Genomic DNA, 19,853 nt, shown 5'->3' on the forward strand with positions numbered 1-19,853 from the left:
TTTGAAGGATAATAGATTTTGAGAGCTTTAGTCTCATCTGTGGTGAGAGTCTTTATGTTAAAGATGTCTTTGCATTTTTCTCCAGTCAACAGGAGTACCAAGTTGCATTGTTTTTCTTCAGGGGACATGAGCTTGGCATGTTGCTTAAACTTGCGGCGTATGTCAGGCCAGTTTTTTTTCTTCAGGGGACATTAGCTTGGCATGTTGCTTAAACTTGTGGCGTATGTCAGGCAAGTTACAGGTGTAATGCCCCAGAGGTTCCTCTAGCTAAGTGCATTGGGTTCGTAACACGTCACGAATTAGATTATATTATGACAGGCTTCCGAGTTCAAGAGTTTTTCCTTATCTCATCCAACTTATGGGTAATGAGTAACACCTATCAAACAACTCCATCACTGTGATAGGTTAAACATCAAACAAACCGTCATCAATAATGTCCACTCGACTTCATTAAATGAAAATTAACAGCTTTTACCTTAAGCGATAACACAGTAAAATAGCACCAAACCTTAGTAATAAAACACCCTTTTCCAAACCCAGTTACTTTAATTTAGGGAGTCTGTATTCAACTAGTGTAGCAGGCTACTCTCCTAGCATAGCATATACGATGGCGCCTTTCAGATTACTCCAGTCCCTTCTCCTAGTCTTGCACATTAAATTTTCCCATGCACATTAAATTTTCACATGCACAGACATCCTCTGCAGTTACAGCTGCATTAGCTTCCTTGAAAATGATACCCCACTGCTGCGGTCCCTTCACTGGTTTCCAGTAGCTGCAGGCATCAGATTTAAAAATTTGATGCTTGCCTACAAAGCCAAAAATGGACCAGCCCCTCCATACATGATGTCAATGGTCAAAGCCCGATCAGATATACCTGTTTATAAAATTCTGAATATGAAATATGAATATGAATATGAAAGGTCTGATGGCTATTAGAGGAAGACTAGTAAGTAGTGAGTTGCAGTAGTCTAGCTTTGAGATTACAAGAGACTGCACAAGCACCTGGGCAACTTCCTGCGAGAGAAAGGGCTGAATCCTTCATATGTTGCAAAGGAAAAATCTGTAACACTGGGTCATGTGAGGTCATGATAAGGACTGAGAGTCCCTGGGATGTACAGAAGCACAGTTTTACTGGGATTGAGCTTCAAGTGGTGGGCTGTCATCCATCATCCCTCCATAAATATGTTTTATTTTCCAGTCTAAATACAATTGTTGGATCAATGTTCATGAGGCATGTTCCCTCCACAGTGCTCCACATTGCCCTCTGTTTATTTTCACTACCACCACTCTGTTCTGTTATGTGTTTAGAGGTGCTTTTTGTGACATCACATCCTGTGCTCATAGTTTAAATGTACTGCATCAGAAGTGGACCGAGACTGACCTGCTCAGGTTGGCTTGGTCTCCTTGTTTGGTGTGGACAATGGTTCAGAAGGCAGCGTTTACACTTGTTTGCTGTGAACACAGGTTCGGATGGCAGCATTCACACTTGCTCTAACAAACCATACTTTGTCATGCATTTCTGTTGCTCATGCTGTATATTTTGGTTTTGTGCCCTTCATAGGTGGCATGTGTCCTTTACCATGACACCTGTGTGTCATTATGGTGTATGTATTGTCAATTGTCAGTATGACCAATTGTCAGTCACACTGAACTTTCTTTAGTTGTGGATTTTGTGCACGCTTATGTTCAGTTTTGTTTTCCTACAGATGTGGGGGTTTTTTTTGTTCAAATTGGGACTTAGAATTACTATGACAGTGGGCTTTGAATAGCCAAAACCTGAATTTGGAAAGTTGATTTGATTATGAAATTTATTATGCAATAACTACAACATTCAGGATTTTTTTGGGGGGGAGGGGGGTGGTGTACAGTTATGGCCAAATGTTTTGAGACTGACAAATTTTTATTTTCACAGTTTACTGTCTTAGTTTAGGATCCTTTTGTCAGATGTTTATATGGTATAATGAAGTACAATTATAAGCATTTCATGAGGTTTTTTGTTTTTAACTTTTTTATTAAAAATACATTCAGTTTAAGCGAATACTTAATATCTTTTTAAGACTTCTACAATTCAACTTGGCATGCTGGATATCAGCTTCTGGGCAAAATCTTGACTGATGGCAACCCATTCTTGCCTAATCAGTGCTTGGAGTTGATCACAGTTTTCTGTGTTTTTTTGTCCACCTATTTTGAGGATTGACCACAGGTTCTCAAGGGGATTGAGATCTGGAGAGTTTCCTGGCCATGGACCCAAAATTTCAATGTTTTGTTCAGCAAACCACTTGGCTATTACTTTTACCTTGTGACATGGGGCTCCGTCATGCTGCAAAAAGCATTGTTCATCACAATATTGCTCCTGGATCATTGGGAGAAGTTTTTTGGATACCATTCCTTATTCCTGGCAGTGTTCTTAGGCAAAATTTTGAGTAAACCAACTCCCTTGGATGAGAAGCAACCCCACATATGAATGGTCTCAGGATACCTCACTGTTGGCATGACACAGGACTCATGGTAGCACTCACCTCTCGAGACAATCATTTGTCCAGATGTCCCAAACAGTCTGAAGGGGGCTTCATCAGAGTAAATAACTTTACCCCAGTCCTCTGCAGTCCAATCCCTATACTTCCTGCAGAATGCCAGTCTGTTCTTTCTTGGAGAGAAGTGGCTTCTTTGCTGCCCTTCTTGACACCAAGTCATCTTCCAAAATCCTTCGCCTCACTGTCATTGCAGATGGGCTCACAACTCACAACTGCCTTCTGCCATTCCTAAACAAGTTACCATCAATGAAGGAAGAACAAAAGGCTTCCCAGCCCTTTGAGCAGAAAGAAGAGCCTTCATCCACACATACACTAATTCCCCTCATCCACCCGTACACTCTGTTTTCTCACCCTCTGCCTTTCCTCTTCTTCTCTCTCTTGCTCTGTCCTTTTTTGTCTCTCTCTCTCTCTCTCTCTCACTGTTATTGCAGATGGGCTCACAACTGCCTTCTGCCATTCCTAAACAAGCTTTGCACTAGTGGTGACCTGATCCCATAGCTGCATCCTCTTTAGGAGATGGTCCTGGCACTTGCTTGACTTTCTTGGGTACCCTAAAGCCTTCTTCACTGCAATTGAACCTTGAAGTTCTTGATGATTCCATAAATGCTTGATTTAGGTGCTTTTGATGTTTTTGCCTGTGAAGTCCTTTTGATGCAATGCCATGATGACTGCACGCGTTTCCTTGGAGGTAACCATGGTTAACAGAAGAAAACTTCAATGACCACCACCCTTTTAAATACCAGTCTGCTCTTCTAATCAGTATGAGAGAGAGATATCAGCTGCCTTGTCCTCATTAACACTTTCTCCTGAGCTAATGAGAAGATCACTGAAATGATGTAAGCAGGCCATGTTATTGTGACGGTGGCTGCTCAGAGGAAGCGAGAGGCGGAGTTGCAAAAAAGTGCTCTTTATTATCAATCAGACTTTCAACGATGGAAGCACTTAACAAAACAAATAATAATCTTCTTCAAGGTAAACGCAGTGACTTTTCTTGACTGAATGTTGTAGGTCCACTAATGTGCAGCCCTGTCTCTTGGAATCTGTGGGTTTAAATAAAGGTGAAGCAATTAGGGAACAGTTTAAACTAATCAGTACTGCAGAGATTGTGAGCAGGGTAGGTGAGAGGTTTGATCCCTAGCAGGAGTGGGTGTGTTCCTCCTGCTAGCTGGCTGACCAACCATGACAGCTGTGACAGGGCTGGAATGCAGTGGCTGGAATGCAGTACTTTTTGTGATTAAGTTCATTTTCATGGCAAGGAATGACTTTGCAATTAATTGCAATTCATCTGATCACTCTTCACAATCCAGAGTTAATGCAAATTGCCACCATAAAAACAATCAGCAAACTTTGTAAAAATCAAAATTTGCGCTAGTCTCAAAACCTTTGGCCGTGACTGTATGTGTGGGGGGCATGGGCATACTTTTGTTTTGAAAATTGCTGGGGACAAGAATGTGGACTGCCCTTCAAATTCTTCTTCTTTTAAGAAATGAAGTCCATGGGGACTGATAAAAAGTCAGCACTGGGACAGAAAGGAGGAGGTCCACAGAAGGTTTTATGGCCTTTTGGCATTGGATAATACCAGATGTGTCAGACCTATGGTTTAAAATATATTTGTATTACAATTCTTTTTTATTTATTCAAATTCAAATATTTAAATTATTATTGAATAATTGAAGCAAATGCAGCATATAGAAGAAACAATATTTTCATAGTAAACTTTTAAAAAGCATAACTATGCCTCTGTGTGTGTGCATGTAAAGGATCACCGAAATAGAAAGCCTCACAGTTCTGAAAGGCACTAGAAAATTCCTATGCAATGTCACTCAGGTTGCTAGGCGACAATATTACAAAGATTGGTATTTATAGCAGAATACTGTGTACCCGGTAAGACTTGTCCACAATAATCCACAGATATGAGGATGTGTTTTGAAATCTTCTGACATCTGCTAACACGTTACTGTAGGACACTGTTTAGAAGGATACATGACATTAAGTTGTCATTAACTGACATGACATTACGTATGACAGTAAAAGAGTGCAGCATTTCTTTTTGGAGTGCAATTTTACCAACTCACTTGACAAGCTCAGCATCATTGGCTAACCCTAATCCTAACTCTAACACTAACCCTAACTCTAAACCTAACCCTAACCCTAACTCTAACAATAACCCTAACCCTAAATCTAACCTTAACCCTAACTCTAAACCTAACCCTAACTCTAAACCTAACCCTAACCCACCCCACCCCCCCATACAAAAAACACTGCTCTGCAAAGTAATGTAATGTTTCCCTATCCAGTGTTATGAGACATTGTAATGTTAGCAAAATTACATGGTTATGTCAGTATAGACTGATGCTTGTTAGAATAAGCATTTCACATATCGGTTGTCATGAAGAGCTTATGTAGGTGCCATTTAGCCTTCTAAACTGTGCCCTTCATCAAAGATCTACCCACCTATTTCTTGGGATTTAAGAAAGTTGTATGACTGGAAAGTAGGAATTCATATGTTTGAGTGCTAAGGGCAGTAATGCTTCTCATATGTCATTCAGCTTCTATTTTTCATTTAATGTTTCCTTCCTTTATACATCTTTTCTTCTTTTAACTTCAACCTACATGATTATAACCTGTGATGAACCCTGGCTGTTTGTTTACTGAAAGAAAGCAGGCTATGATTACATGATGGACTGCTGATCAGAGTGACAAAGAAACCCTCAGGTCAGAGAGTGCTATGACACATGTTCTCTCAGACATACCATCCTGTGGCAGGACATCCCTGCATAGTGAGTCAGGTTGTTTAGACAGACTAATGACTTGTAATGGTAAAAAGAGACTGACAGTAATGTCACAACTTGTAGAAGCTGTGTTAATTCTAATATGGAACTTGCAATATGCAATAGAAGTTTTTTTTTTATTTATTTAATTTTTTTTCCCAACATAACTTGGAATTTCGATTTGTAGTCAGATATACATACGTACATTAACCTTTCATCCAGACCTATGTCCAGTGCTAACCCTAACCCTAAGTCCAATGCTGATAGTATGTAAGATTGGTGAGTCTGTTGTGGAGCAGTGCATAGCAGAGACAAATTCTCTTTCAGATGTCTCATAAGGGCAGGTTCAGAAGCACTCAGAGTAGAAAGTGGAACTGTGCATGCTGTCTGTATGGGGTGTGGATTTCTTTACAACAGGGGTGTGTGATCCTGGCCTATTCAAAGTAGCATTCATATAGCTTGTCAGCTAGGTCACAGTCACCCATTGTGTGCTGGATGTGCTCTTATAGCTGGTACATTTACATTTACATTTACGGCATTTGGCAGACGCTCTTATCCAGAGTGATTTACAAAAGTGCTTTGTCATTTACTCATAGAATATATCCAAGTACAGTATAGTAGGTTAGAATTAAACATACCAATGAACTAGAATACTGTAGAATACAGGGATGAATGCTGATACCTAGGAGTGCAAAATACATAAGGTCTATCTTAAACAATGATAAGTGCTATAAACAATAAGTGCTAGAGTTTGTTAAAAAGCATAAATAATGCCCTACAATAAGTACTAAACTAGTCAGTCAATATGCGAGCAGTGTTAGTTGTCCTTTAAATATTTTGCAAATAGATGGGTCTTCAGTCTGCGTTTGAAGACTGCAAGGGACTCTGCTGTCCGGACAGCAAGTGAGAGTTCATTCCACCACCCTGGAGCCAGGACAGAAAATAGTTGCGATGCTTGTCATCCATGAGACCTGAAGCAAGGTATTTCAAGCCGAGCCCTGCAGTCTTTTCCACACAGTCAATGGGTCATTAGAATGCAGCCTCTTCAGTTTGCTCATACCACTCAAAGAATAATGACATTTAATAATGACATTTACTGTCTGTTGACAATAAACTACATAGACGAGTGACAAGTACATAAAAGGTTATCTGTAGAAAACATTGCATTAATACATTAAAGGTAAGATGTATCATAAAATTATTCAACAACTGGATATTCCTTTATTTTTCTTGTCTTTAATAAATAATATTTTATTTTTAAGTGCCTTTCAGAATACTCAAGGCAGTGAGGCAATAAGAAGAAAATAAGATTTAAAGATTAGGAAAAGCAGTCTGAAAGAGAAGTTTTTAAAAGCTTCTGGAAGGTGAACATTGATGGCAGAGACAGAGGTGTCAGGGGATGGAGTTGCATAGCTTTGGGACTGCAACACTAAAAGATCTATCACTATATGTGTGTAATTTGGCAGGAGGAACAGAGAGCAAATGAGCATCATCAGACCAGAGCGACCATGAGGGATTGTGTCTGGACGACAGAGCAGAGGGCTAATCAGGAGCCAGACTATGTAAAGATTTAAAAACCAGGTGTAAGATTTTAGACTGTATGCGATAATGGATCTGGAGCCAGTGTAGGCTTTTTAAATTGAGAGTTATGTTTTCCCTTGATCTGGTGTGCATGAAAACCTTTGCTGCTGAATTCTGCACATCTTGAGAAGACTAGCAGGGAGCCAAACCAGAAGTGAGTAATTCAGTCTGGATCTAATAAAAGCATGAATTAGGGTTTCAGCTTCATACAACAATTGGTCATTTTGGTGGAGTGGAAGTCAGCCTTGACCTTATGTGGGGCAGTTTTATAGGAGATAATGTGTTCCTTATAAGCAACTGCATGAACTGTCAGTTTACTTTTCTTACTAATGTGTTCCAGTTGACGTCCTCTTGCTTTCATTAAGTTCAGAGGTAAACCACAGATCAGTGACAGAAAGTCACAACTCCTGTACGAAGAGGAGCGTGCTAGTTAAGCACAATTAGGACAGCATCAGTGTAATGGAGGACCACAGGAGATGTAAGTGACTATGATATGGGAAACTGGTTGAGGGTGTTCATAAAACTGAAGGACCAACATTTCTAATATTTCTAAATGATGCTACGAGGAGTGGAGAGACAGGGATAGATTAAAAAGAACTGTTCCATGGCCAGAGATATGAAAATCAGCAATGTGCACATCAGAAGATCAGACACAAGGAGTCATACACACAAGATCAAGGATATGACCCTTAGTGTGGGTGGCAGAGGCTACATGGGTGAGATCCAAGCAATGCAACAGGTTCAAAAAAATCAGCAGAGTGAACACATTTACTTTAGTCAATATGAATGTAAAAGTCATCTAGCAGTAACACTGAAGGGTATAATGGACAAAGTACAACTAGCAATTCAGACAGATCAGATGGAAAAACAGGTACAGAACTACATTTAGGCAGGTGGTAGACCATCAAGATAAGTAAGGGCTTTGAGTCCACTATTTTCAGAGCAAGGCATTCAAAGGAAGCTGTTGGCTAAATGGACACACTATGGAGCTTATAAGTAGATCAGTAAAGAACTGCTACATGGCTGATCCACATACTGAAACCCAGGAGGTGTGGCTTAAGTCAACACCTTGTTGCTGGCAGGTTTCAGTCAGCAGAATGAAGTCAATATAATGATCCAGTATGACAGCCACAATAAACATTTCTTTGTTAGTCAGAGAGTGAACTTTGAAAAAGGCTTTGTTTATGTGCTTGGCAGAGATAGAGACAGGCATAACAGGCCAGTCAGCAGATCTAGGAAGTTGCAGAAGTAAAGACCACTGAGTAGTAGAGAAGTGGTGATTTAGGCTCCATATGAGAGGGATACAACCAGGTCCAGGAGTGATATAGTTCACTGATATAGTTAAGAACGTGAGCCACAGTGTAAGTAGCGTGGATGGTGAACTATTCCAAGGCTGACAGTTAAAAACACTACAGAAGGAAACCTACATTTTCTGTCCTTAAAATGAAGCAGTTCAGGAAGTGTACATTGTAGGAAATTGCCATGATGAGTAGCAAAAGTGCTTCAGAGTCACTAATTATCCGGTGATAAACCCCGGGATCCACACTACAGCAACAACACCTAAAAGCTGACTATTGAAGCCACATAATCAGCCACATAATCACTCAGCCAAGATAGATAAACCATGTTAGCCTTACAGATCACAATCACCGGCACAAACACCAGGTGGGAATGTGAAGAGGGAAAGTTCATATTAGGCTGTTCCAACATGAGTGCAGCAAGTAGCAGTCAAAGAATCCAGCAGTGTAGATATTTAGCACCTATGTTTAAAGGTGTAGTTAGTGAAGTCCAACCAGTATGCCACACCAGAAAAGTGAGGTTTGAATCAATGTGGACAATAAACCAGTAATCAGTGGAAAAGGGAAAAACACAAAGAAAAATAAGTACAAGCCAGGGCAAAGCAGCAGCCAAATGCACACAGCATTCTTGCAACCCGGAAGTGATCTTTGTGTTTTCCTCTCTCCCTTCTTTTTCTGTCTCTGTTTCTTGTTTTAATTTTCTTTCTTACTCTCATTCTCTCTCCCTCCCTTTATCTCTCTCCCTCTTTCTGAGAGTTGAGAGTGGAGAGTGGAACTGGGTGTGGATCTGACAGTTGAGATTTAGGTAGGTGTGCTAACACCAGCCTTTCAAAAGATTTCATGAGTATGTAGGTAAGCCAATAGATTTGTGGTCATTTAGTTCTGTGATGCCTGTTGTTTTGGGGATAGGTGTTAATCTGGAACATTTGAAGTAGAAAGGAACTTCACATAATTCTGTTAAAGGTCTAGATTAAGATCTGAATTAAAAGATGATGCTATCTGATCAGTGCAACATAGATTTTCAGACATGAAGATAAAACACCATCTGTTCTGTCTTTTCTGGCCTTTTGATCCATGGAAGAGTGGAGACATTTTCTTTCAGATGTCTCTTAAGAGCAGGTTCAGAAACAATCAGGGTAGCAAGAGGCAGTGCTCGTGCTTGAAGCCTGTTTGCATGGGGTGTGGGATTTTGATGCAGGGCTGTGTGAACCTGACCTTTTCAAAGTTGCCCTAGTATGTATTTAGCTTGACAGCTAGCTGACAGACAGTTTCTATAGCTGGTAGTGTCCTGCAGGTATTTCCAAACAATCATTGGGTCATCAGTTCAGAGCAGCCTCTTCAGTTTCTGGGACTAGCTTCTTTAGGCTTGTTTAAGGTTCTTTTTGCTGCTTTATAAATAAGGCAACAAAATTAAAGGCAACACTAACCCTCCTCCTCTAAACTATTTTTTATTTGTCCATGTCATGGAGATATAACCCCATTACTACTCAGAGTAATAACATATTGACAGTCAACTACTTAGATTGCTGAAGAAGAACTTTAGATTTTTGCAATTGCTAAGACACAAAAACTACTCATTGTGACACAATTATTGAAACCACATCTCTGCTTTACACTCTTTTTGTAATTTTAAAACACTAAACACAGTTCCCTACATTAGACACATAATCAAAAACAGAAATACCTGTGGGGTTTGTTTTTTGGAAAACACTGCTATGCAAATGACTTGCCCAATTATCCAAACCCAGTCCTCATAGGTCAACTCTTCTGGCTAATCAATCAAAAAAATTAAAATCTAAATTTATTTATATAGCACTTTTTACAACAGATGTTGTCACAAAGCAGCTTTAGAAATGTTCAAGTCCAAGCCCCCAGTGAGCAAGACAAGGGCAACAGTGGCAAGGAAAAACTCCCTAGAACATGAGGAAGAAACCTTGAGAGGAACCAAGACTCAAAGGGGAGGGGAGGGCATCCTCCTCTGGCCAACAACAGTCAGCACAATAATACAAATTTTAAGAGAAAAATAAATGAAAAAATGAAAAAATAAGCAATTAATGTCTATTCCAACTTTGTAGAGGTTCTAGTCTTGTCCCAGTGGTATGCACATGTCCGAGACACATCTTGTAGTAGTTGGCTGGGATGGAGGTGTGGTGGGCTACAGCATGTGACATCAAGGGAAGGTGGGAGTAGCCATGGCAGCTGAGACAGGTAGAGGCTCACTAAAATCTTGACATCCCCATTACAAGTCCCCCTAATATTGTAAGCATTGTAAAACATCCTGCAAGAGAACGTCCATTAACGCCAATTAATAAGAACCTTAGAAATCATAACCTAAGCACTACAAAGAGGCCAGGGGTTAGATATCTTGGTTTGGATATCAAAGGATGCCAATATTGGAGAGACAGTATGAGGAAGATCAATCACCATGGAAGGTCTATGATTGCCCACCCTACCAGCGCATAGCCCTTCTCCAGGTGATGGAGGAAACCTGGTGGCACTGATGGATGAGCATGTCAAGGGTGGACGCCTACCCTGGTGTCTGGTGAGAGAGAACATCATCTGTGATGTCCATGAGATGCTGTTAAACTCAAATATGAGATAAGATGCACCCACATTTTTTTTATTTCATAGTCCTGAAATTTTCCTCTCCCTTTCTCAAAACAATAAACACAAATCCCAAAATTCAAGCTACAGCTTTAAAACTTTGACTTTTGCATCCAAACTCAAGTATGCATCCAGACTCTACACACAAATATCAAATGAACAGCTCTTTCTATAGAATAACACTGATATAATAAATGGAAAACACTATTAACTTGTGTATTTTGAGTTTTCAGTGTGTAGGGCAAAGCAGTGTCCTGTAAAAGTTTGTCATAGTACAAATACATACATGTATTTTCACAAATATACCAGCTATTTATATATATTCAGTACATTTACAATGCAAAGTAAAACACAATTACAACAGGAATATTTGTTTATTTATTTGTTTATGTATTTATTTGCATGAACAGTACTGTAATACAATAAAGTCAAAAAGAAAATTAGCAAAATAAGCTTGTAACTCTGACATGAAAAATTATGGTGCATCTTGTCAGCATCCCAGGCGATGTCCTCTCTGTCCAGACAGTGGGCGTAGTACCATCTGGAGTGACATATCCACCTCGACACGCTCCCTGTTTCCTCCATGGTCTTGAGATGGGAAAAGTGTTGGTGATTTTGGCAATCACAATCCTTCCACCTCCATGCCAAAATAAAATTGTGGGTGTTCATTGAACCAACTGTGTACCAGAGGAGCCTTGTTGAAAGTTGTCACAGACGACAACAAACCTGGAGTGCTCTGGACCACCTGCTTGGTGATGGGGAATGTTGTGCAGTGTGTTGTGGAAGGTGGTAATGGCCACCATTTTTGTTTATGGCTGCACATATTGTGATTAGCTGGGAGAGGGAACACTGGCACATACTGGCTCCTCTTGATAATTCTAAATAATGAAAGTTAGTTCTAGATTGTTAGCATTTCAGTTATGTCCATTATGTTAGAAATATCTTCTTTTTAAATATAATATATATATATATATGTTTTACAGCACTTTTATGCATTTAAAATGTGATACAGACTGGGTTTCACAACAACATGTGGAGGTTGTGTTAGCTGGGCAATGCTAATGTTAGCTGTACCTGCTCAACTTGTTTGGATTTGGAATTGCAAATGTAAACTGGAGTGTGATGCAATATGTGAGCTGAGAAGTCTACTCACTCTGCACCATGCTCCTCTGAATCTGCTGTTATTATAGGACATTTCCAGAACTATTTTTCCAAAGTAATACAAAAAGGCCAGCGTGGTTTCTACTGTTTCATGAATGCTATTGTGTATTTCAGGGTCTCCTGAAAATTTGGATGTTAGTATTTTGAGGATTCTACTGTGACAACCTCAAGCATAATTTACAATACGCTTGGAGCTTTTAAACATACAGTCCCTCACTAATAAATCCACTCTAGTATATGATCACAGAGATTTGATTTCATGTGTCTAACAGAAACCTGGCATCAAGATGGATTTTTACAGTGTGCTATATGAAGCATTCCACTTTGGACATAAATGCATTGAAAAGTCACCTCTGGTCATGGTGGTGGTTTAGCCATCCTCCATTAGTCCTAGCGTGAAGTGTCCACAGTGACTCTACCCAAGTCGTCATCTTCTGAACACTTTGCTCTTAAGTGCAAGAGCCTATACATCCTGACACTGCTTCTCATTTATTGTACTCTCTAATATAATGCATCATTAATTTCAGAGATCCAAGAGTTTCTTGCATTTCTGTGCACTGCATCTACTAAAGTTATAATATTAGGAGATTTTAATTTACACATTGAAAATTTGACTGCCTAGTTTCTGAATCTGACCACATACCTTGGTAATAAGCAATACATTGATGTTCAACTTTGACAGTGTGAAACAACTGAATAATAAGGCATGTGCAGGTATGCTATGCTCTATTCTCACTGGTACTGTATTCCTGTGTCCTGTGCTACACAATAATAACTACTTTATGCCTATTTCATACTGTCATATAATACTGGAATGTTTGGTTTCAGAGAGTGATGGAGCTAGATGTTGCTGCAGTGGAGCACAATTTCTTTTACCACAAGTTCTATAATCATAATCATCATCATAATAATATGTTTTTGCAGTTGCTATGACCCAATATCTGAAACTATGTCTATGTTTTTTCTACACAACAATTACACACTGATGTGTGTGTGTGTGTGTGCGTGTGTGTGTGTGTGTGTGTGTGTGTGTGTGTCACTGCAAAATCATCTGTAAAGTTTATAGTATATCATCAAAGTGATGTACTGTAAAAACAAACAAAAAAACAACAAAAAAACCTTCTGCCACTAAATCACTGGAAAAGTTGCAGTGATTACTTTTCAGTGTTTTTTAGGAAGGTGTTTATAGTAGACGCTTTATCATTTGACATTTTGACACTGACATTTTGAAACAAAAATTAAAAATTATATGTAAATAATTCTTATTGCAGTTAGTCACAGTATCTCTTTATAATTATAAAGATAAATTATTATTATGGATATTAACCCAATTAATGTGAGTAAATAACAACAATAATAATAATTGAAATGTGTGTGTGTATGTGTTTCTTACACAGTTAGTGTTATGGGACAGGCTTTTTTTTCTTTGTAACTGTGTGTGCGCGTGTGTGTGTGTGTGTGTGTGTGTGTGTGTGTGTGTGTGTGTGTGTGTGTGTGTGTGTGTGTGTGTGTGTTTAATACTTCCTTTGTCTGCTTTTGTTTCCAAGTGTTTTGTGTTCACTAGAACTTCTATGTGCTACAATCTATTGTAACACTACATTTTTGTGTGTGTGTGTGTGTGTGTGCGTGTGTGTGTGTGTGTCAGAGAGAGAGAGAGAGAGAGAGAGAGAGAGAGAGAGAGAGAGAGAGAGAGAGAGAGAGAGAGAATGTGAGTGTGCATTAGCTGGTGCATGACCAGCAGAAACGTCACAGCATTCAGAAAAGCATCAGAAGGTCTTTACAGAATGTGGACAGGCTTGTCTTTCTGGTTCCTGAACTAACGTACTAACATGATAGATATAGTTATTTTTAGACTGGTATGTAGTAAAGTATAGTTCACAAATATAAGGTTAGTTAAGGTGCCAGTATTCATCTCCATAGTTGGGCAGGCCATGACAAAAATTATGCGAGGGCCTTGCTATCTGTAAATCACTGCAAAATCATCTGTAAACTTTATAGTATATTACTGTATACAAAGTGATGTACTATAAAAGAAACAAACAAAAAACCCTGTTGCTACAAAATCACTGGAAAAGTTGCAGCGATTACTTTTCAGTGTTTTTTAGGAAGGTGTTTATAGTAGACGTTTTGTCATTTGACATTTTGACACTGACATTTCGAAACAAAAATGAAAAATTATATGTAAATAAAAATTCTTATTGCAGTTAATCACAGTATCTCTTTATAATTATAAAGAGAAATTATTATGGACATTAACCCAATTAATGTGAGTAAATAACAACAATAATAATAATTGAAATGTGTGTGTGTATGTGTTTCTTACACAGTTAGTGTTATGGGACAGGCTTTTATTTCTTTGTAACTGTGTGTGCGTGTGTGTGTGTGTGTGTGTGTGTGTGTGTGTGTGTGTGTGTGTGTGTGTGTGTGTGTGTGTGTGTGTGTTTAATACTTCCTTTGTCTGCTTTTGTTTCCAAGTTTTTTGTGTTCATTGGAACGTCTATGTGCTACAATCTATTGTAACACTACATTTTTGACTAGAGAGATGTACTGCCTGTTAGCACATCAACTTAACATTACAGAAATAAAACTTGGAGATGAGAGAACAAAAGTTTGTTTTTTGTTGCCCCCACAGTTCAAACGTGTTTTTTCTCTTTTGACCACAAGGCTAGTTCCGCTTCACCCACTCACTGAAGCTGTAAACACTGACACCTGCTTTGTCGAGAGGGAGTCGTGGTCTTGGAGGTGATTACTGGTGCCCTATTCTTAACCCTAATACTGGTTTAACCCCAGCTCTAACCATAACCCTAATACTGGTTTAACCCAGCTCTAACCATAACCCTAATTCAGAGTTCTCCACTGTGTTTGATGGTTCTTTGCATCTGAACTGTGTGGACTGGTGCTCTATGTTCACTGGTTATTATTGCTTTTTCATTTTATAAATAAAATAAAGATTATGGTTACCCCAGTTTAAAAATCCTGTGTACTACAGGTCCAAACAGCCATATTTAACTAAACCTTCATCATCAAAGATGAAGAAGCTCTCTGTATTTGTGTCATATGATGAAGAGTCAGAAATATATTCTCATTACCTATCAGATTAAACATTTGCAAACCTCATTTTCCTAAATACCAGTCCAAAAATAATTATATCTAATATGTCAATACATCAATTCAGGAACCAGAATAACAAGTTTGTCCACGTTCTGTATGCTGTGACGTTTCTGCTAGTCATGCACTAGCTAATGCATACTCACATTCTCTCTCTCTTTCTCTCTCTGTGACATGCACACACAAAAATGTAGTGTTACAATAGATTGTAGCACATAGATGCTCCAGTGAAAACAAAACACTTGGAAACAAAAGCAGACAAAGGAATCTTCTTTGTTTCGGTGGTGTGAGCACACATTTACCACCTGTAGCACCTGGGTTTGAGATCTGGATTGGTTGTTGCCTTCAGCCTATCACAGATACAGGGAATTGGTGTCAGTAATCTATATAACTATAGCTGCTTTTTCATAACCAAAGGTTTGATGTGCTTTGTCAGAGGTTTGCCATTCAGCTAGCATAATTTAGAGTTTAACCAGTCCAGAATAACAAATGACTATTTGTGGTGGAGCAGGGCCAACGTGGTCTACAGCACTCTTCTTGCTGGGGTTCATGCTCAGGACAATTCTGGGGTCCCTGCTCTTCACTGTGGGCTCCAAGCTAAGGTCCATACTAGTAATGCTGCAAGAAGAGCTCCTAACATACATCTTCCTGGTTCCTTCAGAAGAAACCTCTCCTGGAGGGGACCAGGTGTGTGTTTATAATAACCAAGGTTAATATACATGTGCTAAACAGGGGTTAACATCTTTATTTCCTCTCAGTTGAGGCAGAGTATTTAGCAATTACTTCAATTACCAGGACAGGTATGGATGCAACTGCAAAGTATTTAATAAGGTGTAGAGATACAGGGACAAAGTCCAAAAATGAAAGAAATGTTGGTGAGGATGTTCTAGATGGGTGTGGTTAATTTGTCAGTGATGGGAAGGGTGTTTCAGAGTTGTTTGTGGACAGAAAATAGTTCAGCAACAATATAGATACGAATTTAAAAGGTTACAAGAGAAACAGGGAAACAATGTGGATCACAACCTACACAAATAGAGGCTGAGTACAAACAGAGGCTTGGACTAACACAAGGCAGGCTGGGGCAAACAATGACCAGCAAGACGAATAGGGAAACCACAGAGACAGGACACTAGGAAGGGTCAACTGTGACAGTAACCAGGAACAAGACTAGACACAGACAAGGATAAACCGGGCAAGATGAGGAGCAGGAACAGGAGCAGGACTAGGAACAGAAACAGAAACAAGACAGGAGGCAAAACTCCTGCCTTTGCTTCTCGGCCTTTTGGCTAAAATCAAGTGCAGTATCGTTTTTTGTCAGAACTCAATTCTGCTGAATGAAAACAGAAAGAACTCTGTTACATCTCACTCCAAAGATGCAAAAGAAAGAACATCCAACCACACAATCACCCTTTTTCACACACACACCAAACACACTGTTTAAGTGCATACTCATGTCTGTGCAGGTGCTTCTAATTAGGTGGCTGGAAAGTTTAGGAGTTAGGTTAAGGGTTAGGGGGTTAGGATTTGGGTTAAATGAAATGAAACAACAAAGACAGACAAATGAAATTGAAACAAAACAGTGGTGAGGAACACTAGGGATGCAGAGAGCATGACACAGTCAAGAACCAAACAGAATCAAGACATAACAGACATGTATGCAACCAAACACACCCACGTACTCAGTGACATAAAACGTTTAGCATGTGCTTTTATATGAAACTTGTGTACAAAAGTCAGGCCATCAAAATTAGTTTTCCACAATTTATTCTAATAAGTAAAAAGAGAGCATATTATTATTATTATTATTATTATTATTATTATTAATAACAACCTATCCATCTGCAACCAAAATACCAAATAGAAATAACAGGATTATGTGAAATGAAATTGCTGATACAGGATAACTTGGTATAAATACTTTCTTATGTATGAGGAAATAAACACTGCTACTACTCTCATAAGATAAGAATGAAGTGTATTTTCATATCTATAAAGTGAAGATTGCCCTTTATACAGTAAAAGACAGACAGCGCACTGTTACAATAGTGTGACCTTGCTGTGATTTCTTTCCTATAGTCCTATAGTTGTACATTACAGCTTTTTCCTTCTGTCCTGCTGCTCTTCCATACAGAGAAGTGCAAGATTGTGTGTGGACACACATATACCAAACACACTGTTTAAGTGTGTACTCCTGTCTGTGCAGACACACACACCAAACACACCGTTTAAGTGTGTACTCCTGTCTGTGCAGACACACACACCAAACACACCGTTTAAGTGTGTACTCCTGTCTGTGCAGACACACACACCAAACACACCGTTTAAGTGCGCACTCGTGTCTGTGGAGACACACACACCCAAACACACCGTTTAAGTGCGCACTCGTGTCTGTGGAGACACACACACCCAAACACACCGTTTAATTGCGCACTCGTGTCTGTGGAGACACACACACCCAAACACACCGTTTAATTGCGTACTCCTGTCTTTGCAGACGCACACACCCAAACACATTCTTTGTTGAAGTGCATGCTCATGTCTGTGCAGACACACACACCCAAACACACAATGCTTATTGGTACACTTAAACACTTATTAATGCCACCAATGTACTTAATAAAGCAAAGAGTAACTGCAGGTACAAGGTGTTTCTAATTAGGTGGCTGGAAAGTTTAGGAGTTAGGTTAAGGGTTAGGGGGTTAGGATTTGGGTTAAATGAAATGAAACAACAAAGACAGACAAATGAAATTGAAACAAAACAGTGGTGAGGAACACTAGGGATGCAGAGAGCATGACACAGTCAAGAACCAAACAGAATCAAGACATAACCAGAATCAAAACTAGAGTTTAGAGCTTTTTTCCAAAGTTAACACAAGAAGACATTGTTTTAAGTAGTAAACAGCCATTACCACATCTTCCACTCGTTGCAAATATGCTACATGACTGTAGTGTTCACTTTTTATATTTGTCAGTGCGAGCCTCTGTGTGTTAATTCTAGCCTTCTAGCCTCTGTTCATTTTCCAAGCCTCATGTTATTCACTGCATGTTTCTATTCGTTAGTGTTAGTTCTTATCATTGCTTATGTCTTTGGTATAGCCTGATTCCCTTTTTTCATCATTTTGTTTCATTTAGTTAATCATGTGTTCTTGGACTCTGTGTATTGGACTGGACTGTTATAATTATTAAGACTCTGGATTTACTCATAGTAAAACTCACTCTTCTCATTATATGCGTCCACCTCCTCACCGCTCACCATTACATCCTGAGTGACTGTCTCCATCACACCACCCTCTCCTACGGGGAGTGACAGTCTCTGACACAGTATCCAATCTCTGCTACAGAAATCTATTAGTTGAAACCCTAAATTAGGCTAACCACATGGTAAAACTATGACAATTTAATAAAGTTGGTTATGCATATTCTCATAACTTACACTGAGGTATGCAATAGTTGGTGATCTGTGCAACATAAATTTTAATTATAGTTTGGAATCAAATACATTTATTGCATTTATTACTTTCACCTGCACCTATTTCTACCATAAGTAAATATAGTAACAAAAACCAAAGTGTAGGGACCCCAGCATGAACACCTCCAGTAAGGGCGGAACCAACCAGTAAGGGCAGAGAGCACAACATGGAATCAACCAGAAAAGGTAGAGACCACAGCATGGTACCAACTGGTGGCTTTTAGAGGAAGACCAGCAAGTAGAGAGTTGCAGTAGTCTGGCTTTGAGATCACAAGAGACTGCACAAGCATCTCAGTAGGTTCCATGCTGTGGTCTCTACCCTTCCTGGTTGGTTACCATGCTGTGGTCTCTACCCTTACTGGTTGGTTACCATGCTGTGGTCTCTGCCCTTTCCAGAAATACTATGCTTCAAGTCTCATGGAAGACAAGCATCAAGACTATTCTTTGTCTAGGCTCCTAGGTAGTGGAATGAAATTCTGCTTGCTGTCTGGACAGTCGAGTCCCTTGCGGTCTTCAAACACAAACTGAAGACCCATCTATTTGTGGAATATTTTAACGACCACTGATCCTGCATCTGTGTTGAGTAACAAACTTTAATACTTATTGTACGGTACTGTTTATTATTGCAATGATTGTTGTCTGTTATAGAGCTTATATGTGTTTCACACTTCTAGGCATCAGCATTGATCCCTGTATTTCTACAGTATTCTAGTTCAATGGTATCTTGAACTCTAACCTACTATACTAGCTAGGTTGTATTCTATGAGTAAATGACAAAGCACGTTTGTAAGTCAGTCTGGATAAGAGAATCTGCTAAATGCCGTAAATGTAAACAGAACCAACCAGTAAGGGTAGAGACCACAGCATGGAAACAACCAGGGTTGCTTTTCCCAAAAGCATCGTAAAACAAAGATCATCTTCTAAATGGTAGAATGAGTATTACAACCTGGAAGGGTAGGCAGTAGTTAAAGCCAAGGAGGCAAGGCTACAGATTCATGACTACGGAATTCTTTACCATTTGGCTAATGAAACTTAAGGCTTAACCAGTTGTGTCATGCTCTACAGCAAGCAGAATGCATTCCAGTCCATGGCAAGACACAGAGCTGTTTGATAACAAAATATTAACCAATTAAACAATATAAGACAATATAAGTTAACATACAATATAATATAAACAGTAAATAAAACAAAAAAATAAGACCAAAAAAATAAAAGATTCAACTGAATGAATTGCCTATCAACCTGCTCTGGGATTTATTACAGGAAATCTGTCCAGTAATCATCACTGCATTTTACATGTGAGCGGGAAGCTCCTCTCTATCTGTA

Source organism: Electrophorus electricus, chromosome 18 (genome assembly GCF_041902795.1).
Source record: "Electrophorus electricus isolate QZ-2024a chromosome 18, ASM4190279v1, whole genome shotgun sequence".
Classification (NCBI taxonomy): domain Eukaryota; kingdom Metazoa; phylum Chordata; class Actinopteri; order Gymnotiformes; family Gymnotidae; genus Electrophorus; species Electrophorus electricus.